This window comes from Prionailurus bengalensis, chromosome B1 (genome assembly GCF_016509475.1).
Source record: "Prionailurus bengalensis isolate Pbe53 chromosome B1, Fcat_Pben_1.1_paternal_pri, whole genome shotgun sequence".
Lineage (NCBI taxonomy): Eukaryota > Metazoa > Chordata > Mammalia > Carnivora > Felidae > Prionailurus > Prionailurus bengalensis.
Window position 1 is genome coordinate 141370750 of NC_057344.1, and position 10141 is coordinate 141380890.

Consider the following 10141-nt stretch of genomic DNA (forward strand, 5'->3'; position numbering starts at 1 on the left):
AATTACCAATAACAGGAAAGAGAGTGATATCACCATAGATCATAAATATATTAAAATGATAATAAAGGAGTACTATGAAAACTTTATGCCAATAAATTTGGCAACATAGATGAAATAAGCAAATATTTTGAAAAATACAAACTAACAAAACTCAAGAAAAAAATAGAAAACTTGAATTGGTCCTATATCAAATAAATTGAGATTCTAGTTTACTCCCCACCCCCAAAGAACACTCCAAGCCCAAATGGCTTCAACAATGGAGAAATAATGCCCATTCTAATAAACTGTTCCAGAAAACTGAAAAAGGAAGGGACATTTCCAAACTCATTTTATGAGGACAGGATTACAGCATTACTCTGATTCCAACACTAGACAAAGACATTACAAGAAAAAAGCAACTGCAGGTCAATACTGTTTGTAAATATAGATGCAAAAATTCTAAGCAAAAATTTAGCAAAATTATTCCAACAATATATAAAAGAAATAAGACATCATGACAAAGTAGGGGAACATGAAGCTCAGTGTACTTCACCGTATCAACCAGAAAGAAAAATCATGAGATACAACTACACACTGATCAGAATACCTAGAATTGAAAAGATATATAGCAAGTATTGGTAAAGATAATAGAACTGAATTTCTTATTTGAGTCTGCTAGAGATGTAAAATGGTGCAAATATCTTAGAAAATAGTTTAACAGGTTTTTTAAATTAAATACACATCTATCATATTATCCTAGATATTTACCCAAGAGAAATGAAAACATATGTTCATACAAAGATTTTTTCATATCACTTTACTTGTTACAGCCAAATCTAGACCTAACTCAAATATCCACCAACAGGTTAATGGATTAACAAACCATGGTGTGTCTACACAGTACAAGGCCTTCAGCAACTCTTCATGTACACTACAATATAGATGAATTTCAAAATTGTTCTGAGTGAAAAGCGCCAGACAAAATAGTATATACATATGTTTGATTCCATGTATGTACAATTCTAGAAAATGCGAACCATTGTATAATGACAGAAAGCAGGTCAATGGCTGCCTGGGAAATGGGAGGATGAGGAGTTGGCAGGAAGGGTAGGAAGCATGATTACAAAGGGGCACAAAGAAAATTTGGGGGGAAGATGAACATGTTAATTATATTAATTATGGTGATAGCTTCAAAGGTGAATATATATGACAAAATTAATCAAAGTGAACACTTTACATGTCAATTATAACTGAAAACATTGAAAAAAGAGGGGAAAATGTATCTTCAAACTCTGAAGGAATAGAACCAAAGTTTGCTCAAGTAAGTTCATCTTTGCTCTTCTCTATTATGCATACTGATGTAGCCTCGCTGATTCTACAGTCTGTTCGCATGGAGTGTGCCAGTTTCTGTCTCTAAAAGGTCTATGAGCTTTATTTGAAGTCATTTGTGTGATTAGGCTGGAGAAGTACATGATAATGTCTAGTGTCATTTAAAACAAATTAATTTCCCATTTCATTTATCTGACCATAATTCTCAGCCTGGGACCCATGGCAAATGACCTTATGAAGAGTCACAAACAAAGATATCATAAGAAAATCAGGCTAAAATCCTCAAATTCAGTATCTCATTCTCACCTCTTCAATATTACAACCTTGTGATTATCAGCTTTCCTTTTTTTATATCTTTGCCTTTATAAGTCTCATTTTCATAATTTAACATATATGATATTGGTAAATTACAGTATTCTGCCTCAAGGCTATAAAGGAGCTTCTGTATATTCTATTATAAAATTAGCTAATTAATAATTTCTCGATATTGCCACTAAGCAGAACTACATAGTTAAATTATGATGATCAGTTCTCATCGCATGCATGTTATGAAACAGCAAGCCATCATTTAATGTCAGGCATATGTGTGAGTGAGAAAGCATGAGCTCAAACACTAACCAGGAGAATGAAAAGAATCTAATTCTAATTCTGTTTTCCAAAGATGAACAGTTTGTGATTTAAAGACAGTCTTGCAGGGCGGTGCAGGGTAAGTAAGGAGGAAAAGAAAGAAAAGAAACAAAGGCTATGAAGGGAAAGGAACGTTAAAGGTATCCAAAGAGAAACAAGCTGTACTATTAAATCTAGTTTAAAGACACCCTATGTAGTATCCATGTAAACAGCACCAAACCACTAAATCACTTCTACCTTAGCTACTGAAGTGGCAGCCATATACATCAGACTTAGAAGGATAACCCACTTTTCCTCCTGGCCCTGTAGAGAATTCTAAATTCTTATCTGTTGGTGCCTAATTTCTGGTGCTTGTCTTATCAATTTGATATTAATATCCATAATCTTATAGGAAAGCTATTGTTTCCCTCACTGGTAAGCCCTTGTTCTCAATGCCTAAGTATAAATGCTACATTAAACAATCCCCATTTAGATGGGACATTATGCACCAACTCCACGACTGTTAGATATGGAAAATTTGTTTCTGTGTCCTTTTTTAAAATCATATGAACTAAAAAGATCCCCTAGTGTAATCTTTCAGCAAAGTCTGGAGTAAATACAATATACTCTCAGTCAGTCGCCTATTTTAACCTCCCACTAAAATGACAGCTCTCTATCTATTCTGATTGTTTCAATCAAAACAAAACGAACAAACTTAATAAACTTAATGTTTAAATATTCCCCCAGAATTTCAATCAACAACTTTTACAGCCCAATTTATTTGAGCCTTGGAAAAATTGTACGTGATCCTTGTCTTCTATCTGTTTAGCATACATTACAGTTCATTGTCATTCCAGCCCTCAACAAGCTGATTTATTTTATAAAAAGAAAAATAAAAAAGACCTTTGGTGGGAAAAGTACAGAATGATAAAAGTGTGTTAATCCTTTATTTTTTAAGTTTATTTATTTATTTTGAGAGAGAGAGAGAAAGAGCATGTATGGAGGAGGGGCAAAGAGAGAGAGAGAAAGAGAGAGAGAGAGAGAAAGAGAAAATCCCAAGCAGGCTCAGCACTGTCAGCACAGAGTCTGTCTCAGGGCTCAATCTCACAAACTGCAAGATCATGACCTGAGACAAAATCAAGTTGGATGCTTAACCAACTGAGCCACTCAGGGGCCCCATGTTAATCCTTTATTAAACTATGAATTTCATTTTATTGTAAACAACCCATGAATCTTTTTTATATTCAGATATTAAAATATGTTTTTCAAGTGTTATAGAAAATCCACGTGTGCAAAACATTTACAAAGCCAAAAATAATACAGAGACACTTAGTATATGTCTGTAGCAGTAGCTTCAAAAATGAGTTAAGCAAAAACCAAGCCAAAAACTTTCTAGGGATTGTAAATAAGGATGACCAATTTGTCTAGCTTGTTCTCTGAACTGATGTGGCCGACGTACATAACTGTACCTCCCTATTGCTACCTTTGTATGGATTTAGCCAAATTACCAGAGCAGAGGATGGGAGCACATCCTGGAGCAGGAAGCTGTGATTTGGCTCTTGCTCTCTATCTCTGGTTATAAGATAATTTTTGTCTGCCTTCAAGTGTATTTCACTGAAAAAGCTAATCACTTCTCTTTAACTCTATTTCAAATAGGCCATGGGTATCTACTATCAGCTCCGTTTCACAGTGAAGAACTTTGAGGGAAGAAAAAACCCAAAACACAAGAAAATCACCTTCCCAAACCAAAATATATATATATAGTTTTGCATTTTAAGAGCTAAATCCTGTGGGAATATGATTACTTACATAGAATTCAGTATTTTTGAAAAGCAATGTTTTCAAAGAAAACTCCAAGACTACTTTCACAATGTCAGAAGAGCCTGGAGCTTGAAAGGCCTTGAGAGAGCATCTAATCCAACATCTTCTAACACAAATAAGTGAAAACTTTAAAGCAGAAACACATTAACAGCAAGATTAAGATCTAAGTTTTTGTAATCTAATGTTCCTTTAGCCTCACAGAACTGATAGAGCTTTTCTTGGACTTCGTCTACCTCAAACAACTTTGACTTTTAACAAGATGAAAGTCAAAGGGATAGTTTGTGAATCTTTTATGAAAGTTAGAGTTAGGTCTTAGCCAACAAACAATTTGGTGCACACTCACACACTCATACACGCATGCGATTTTTGTGGCCACCTAAACTGGGCACATTCTGAAAGATTCTGAACTACAATAAAACCATTCTTTATTCTCTAGGGACTTTCTATAGTCCTGAAAAATATAATGTTTACAAACTCTTTGGGGAGCCATTTCCCTAGTCATGAATCATGACAGAAATTCAGAGGTGCATTAGTAGATGTACCATTCTTTTCTAGATATAAACCTTGCTACTCACCTCCATAGCACTGATATGCTTTCAGACTCACTCAGTTGATGCCTTCATTTCCAGAAGAGAGAGAAGTTTCTTCCTCCCCCTCCTCCTCCTCCTCTTCCTTCCATTCTTTGTCCTCCTCTTTGTCTTTTTCTTTTTCCTGAAACAAATCTATTGAGTCCTATCATATGGTATTTACTACTCATATTCACAAACATCAAAAGGACGGCAATCTGTTTAATATCCTGCAGATGAACATGCGCTAAAAAGTGGCATTGGCAATCGGGCACTCGCTGCCCACTGGGCACCAAGCAGCGATGTGCTAAAGATCTGGCGTGTGGTTCCGTAGAGAAGAATGACATTCATTACAATTGTATCAAAAACAAATTATGTACCAAATGTTTGCCTCGGTAAGTACTTGGACGATCATTTATCTATCTTTCATTCATTCCCTCACAGCTTCTGTGCTGCAGCTCTATCACTGTTAGTACTTTGCCTGTTTATAGGTATGTCCCTCTCCCGTCTCTTTGTGTGACTTCACTACACTTTTTACCTTCTCTTACCAGCCCCGATGTATATAATGAGAATCATGCTATGCTTACAAATAAGAAGAACGAGGACAAAAAGTGTATAGATCTTTCACAAAATAGTTTCTACAGCATCTCATAATGTCTCATTTCTGGTCTGTAATTGAAAGATACCATTGGAGAACTGAGGCATTTACTTCTCACTTTCCAGACGTGAGAGCCTGCTACGAGAAGACAACCTAAGACTTAGAAAAATCAAACTTTAATTTAAAACAGATTGCTAATGGATTTTAGCTAGAAATTAACAGATTTCTAATGAATTTTAGCTGGAAATTAGAGACCTTCTATGTCAGGCCCCTTATTTCAAATACTTAGAAAACAGCATCCAAAGGAGGTGACGGGCCAAGGTCTCAGGCCTAGTTTGTACCTGAAATACTGGTATTAGAACCTAAAGGAAATTTATTCTATAGCATACACCAGCCTTTATTTGAGGATTTCAATTTTAAGAAGAATATTTAGATATTTAGTGGTAACATGGGATTTTCCCCTCAACATTCGAAATTGGTTTTAGTCCCACATAAAGATCTTAGAAGAACTCTTCTCTATAGCTCTTGGCAGTGAGCACAGTATGATGGACAGACTTGTGGAATGACTATTTTCTACACCTGAAACTAATGTAACATTGTGTGTCAACTATACTTGAATAAAAAAAGAAAACTGTTTAGCAAATATGAGACAAAAGATAAAAATGGGGGAAAAAAAGAAAGTAAGCTTTAAATATGCACATCAATGGTAGTTGTTCAAATTAGTTCAATAATTTAACTAGAAAACAAATTAAAACAAAATGTCTTTTCTCTGTTTCTTCCCCTTCATTCACTCTTTTGGTTCAGGCATCACCATTATCTCCCAATAATGGGGCTCGATACAGTAGTTCAGTAACCTAACTTTTCCTGTTCCATCTCTCAAATTTATCCTCTCCATTTCCATCATAGTTTTTCCTCCTTTCCCGTTCCATTCCCTCTCCATCTCCGTCTCTCTCTGATTTTACATAATTTATTGTTTTGTTTTGCTTTGTTTTTCAAGCGCCACAAACCTGGCTTGGAAAGTACTCGCCTGCCCTGTGCAAGGGAGCCCAGGGGTCTTCTCTCCATGCAGAGCCTTACAGGCCTCTCTGCTGCGCTATGCAAGGCAGCTGGGTAAAGGCAGGCCCAGTTGGAAAAGGAGGTGCTGTCTCGGGGTCCTCAATCTCCCAAAGCCCTCTTCGTTGTTCTTGTGAACATTTCTTGAGTATCTTCCTCTAGTCGTGGCCCATCATGAAGGAGTGTGTGTGCGCTGACCTTTCGATGTTGCCACATGTGTTCTTGATAATTGCAGATCTGGATTGTCCAGGCAACAGTTGGAGCCTCCAGGAGCTGGTGTTCTTCGTCTGCTCCTGAATTATTTTCAGCAGTGTTTTCCTTTTGTCATCTCCACGATGGGCATCTCTTCTTGACATTTGACTCCTCTCATTCCAGAGTTGTTCTGGGGATTCCGGGGCAGCACGGGAGAGGCAGCCTCCTCACTGGGCGTGTGGGCAGACCGAACTCTGGGCCAGCGCCTGAGTCAGACCCGAACTCCAAGCCTTCAGCAGGGTGTGGTCTGGTGGCTCTGAGCCTGCAGGGCCCAGCTGGAGACCTCTGCTGCCAACAGTCCAGATGCAGCCCTACCTTTTTCAAAACAGAAATCTGATCATTTTCTCGTACAGCTTTAAAGCTTGGGCTAATTTCACCATTTCCCAGGTAAGCTAACTGGCGTAGCATTTAAGCTCCACGCATGTACGGTCAGCCTTCAACCTCTTCTAACAGGTTCACTTCACCCACTGCTACCACCATGGACCTGGCCACCATACCTCCCAGCTGGAGGGTCCTCTAATCAAATACCTGAGAGCTTGATCGTCTCTTACTGGAATTCGGCTCCCATGACTGAAAGTTGTGTGATTTTTTTCACTCACCACACAGCTAGCTCTTCTGGAAGCTGTCAGGACAAGTCACATTTTCTAGGCAGCCAAAATTAGAGACATAAAATAAGACATTGTTGATGGAAAGTGAAAACACTTTCACAGGATGAATATCATTCTTTCATCTTTAAAAGTAGATGCTGCGTGGCTCAGTCGGTTGAACGCCTGACTTCAGCTCAGGTCATGACCTCACGGTTTGTGGGTTCAGGACCCGCATCGGGTTCTGTGTTGACAGCTCAGAGCCTGCTTTGGATTCTGTGTCTCCCTCTCTCGCTGCCCCTCCCCCACTCGTGCTCTTCTCTCTCGAAAATAAATTAATGTTAAAAAAAATGTTTTGAAGTAGATGTTATCTTCATTATCTAGGGATGAATAAGTAGGATTCTTGGGAAGATTTAAAGATTTGAGAAATTTGATCACTAGCTTGTTTTAGAAATTGCATTATAATTGTTGAAAAATCTTCTCAATACTCAAGTTACTTCTGTTTTTAATGTTATTTGCTCTTTGTGTTGCTTTTCGTTAATTCTTTACACTTAACCCTAGTACACTATTCTAAAGATAACTCTAACTGCATCAGTCAGATTAATAAAATCTTTTTATTAAAAAAAGTTTTTGTATCTATAATGCCCACAATGCCCACCATTCATTCAAAAATCAGGATTTTATTATCTTGTATCTTTTCTTCTAATTAGATTGATGCCTATTGTAGTATAGAGTAGTCAATAAATATATGAGTTTCCTTTTCTAGTCTTTAGTTTCTCATTGACCATTATAGGAGCTTCTGAAAAAAGAGGGTTTATCTTCCCAGTAATAATGTCTCATAAAAACAACTTAGTTTGGGTATATAATTCAGCTTATCGATGAATCAGTCCATTGTATTCACTAGATTCCTCCTATGTGAGGCACCATGGAAAATATAAAAGTGGAAACCACATGGTGTCTACCTAGTAAGACTTTATAATCTAGTAGCATCAATACGTCATATACATAAATAACCTTGAAGAAAGCTGATATTTGAAAAGTACTATTTAGTGATTGAATGAAAGAATGCATGTGCAAACGAGTGGGTTGCATTTGCAGTAAATGAAAAGGAGGTAAAGGATACCTGTATCTGGATTCAGAAGAAAAATATTGCGATGGCAGAGCCAGACTCCTAAGATGTGAGCCAAATTTCTAAAATGGATAGGATATCAATTGATAAAGTTGGAGAGATGAAAATAAACTTAGTTGTCAGAAATGATATGAGCAATAGCATCAGAAACAAGTTTTATAGTGTAAGCTTATTAGCTTAACTTATTAGCAGATGATGTTGGAAAGAAGTAGGTGATGAAAATTGGAGCCAGATTTTGAAGAATCTTGAATGCGAGTCGAAGAACATAGGCCTTACTTTTTCCCACAGGGACTAGAGCTCCATTAAAGGTTTATGTTGGGGTGGGTAACATGATAAAAATCTCATGTCTGTGCTTCTTTGACTGCTAATTTTATTATTGAAAGAAGACAGCATAGAGGAACAGTAGGAGCATATACTGCTTGCTTTGGATCTGGGCTCTACCATTTCCTGTGTGACCTCTGCCAAGTTACTTAATCTCCCTGTGCCTCAGTTTCTTCAATTCTAAAATAAAGATGAGGAGGAGGATAGTAATGATGATGATAATAATAGTTGTAAGAAAAAAATGGATCAATTGAAGAGTAAAAAAACTAACATAGGGAAAGTGCTTAGATCAATTCCTTGCTATTATTGCTGTCATTAGTATAAATACAGAAAATCTGGGCAATTCTTTGCTTTTGATACTTTTGAATTTGAATCTCAGAAGAGTTAATAAAAGAGAGAAAGAATAGTCATATACCAGTACAGGTTTAATTACTGTATTATAAGCATGGCTTATAAACTAAGGAATTATTTGGTAACCTGGCTGATAGTTCTATATATCCTTTGTGTGATTAAGAGGATGAAAAAAGTATAACTAAAAAGAGTGGAGAGAGAAGTTAATCAACTTTTTTCAGTACTATAGAAACACATTTAAAAAATTCTTACATTGGGCTTGACGATAATTTCTTGAATATAACATCAAAAGCACAGGCAGCAGAAGAAATATAGAGTGACTGGGCTTTATCACAAACCAAACTTTTGTGTGTCAAAAGACAACTATTAAGAGAGTGAAAAGGCAATGCACAGAATGAAAGAAAATATTTGCAAATAATATATCCGATAAGGGATTAATATCCACAATACATAAAGAAATGCTGCTACTCAGTAACCAAAAACAAAAACAAAAAAACCAACCCAATTCAAAAGTGGGTTTAATAGACATTTCTCCAAAGAAGTGATACAAAAGCCAATAAACACAGTAAAAGACACTCAACATCACTAGTCATTAGGGAAATGAAAATCAAAACTACAAAAATATACTATTTCATACCCATTAGGATGGCTATTATCAGAAGAAAAAAAAGAAGAAAGGAAGGAAAGAGAGAAGGGAAGGGAATAAAAAGTGTTGGCAACGATGTGAAGAAATTGGGACTCTTATGCATTGCTGGTAAGAATGAGAAATAGTGCAGCTACTGTGGAAGACAGTATGATGGTTCCTCAAAAACTTAAACATAGAGTTATCATATAATCCAGAAATGCCACTTTTAGGTAAAAAAGAATTGAAAACATACACTGAAACAGATAAGTGTACACCAATGTGCATTGCAGCAATAGTCACAGTAGCCAAAAGGTAGAAATAGTTCAAATGTCCACTGACAGATAAATGGGTGAACCAAATATGGTTAAGTACATACAGTGGAATACTATTCAGCCATAAGAAGGATGAAATTCTGAAACATACTACAGCATGGATGAACCCTGAAGGTATTATGCTAAACAAAATAAATTAGACACAAAAGTACAAATATTGCAGGATTCTACTTACGAGGGGACTAGAATAGTCAAATTCCTAGAGATAGTATAATAGTATAATAGCGATTGCTAGGGGGACGCCTGGGTGTCTCAGTCAGTTGGGCATCCGACTTCAGCTCAGGTCATGATCTCACGGTTGGTGGGTTCGAGCCCCGCATTGGGCTCTGTGCTGAGCCTGGAGCCTGCTTCGGATTCTGCATCTCCCTCTCTCTCTGCCCCTCCCCCGCTCAAGCTCTGTCTCTGTCTCTCTCAAAAATAAATAAGCATTAAAAAAATAGTGATTACTAGGGACTGGGGAAATGGAGTAATGAACAGTTATTGTTTAATGGATATAGAGTTTCATTTTGAGATGATGAAAAAGTTCTGGAGATGGACAGTAGTGACAGATGTAAATGTATTTAATGCCACTGAATTGTATATTTAAAATGGTTAA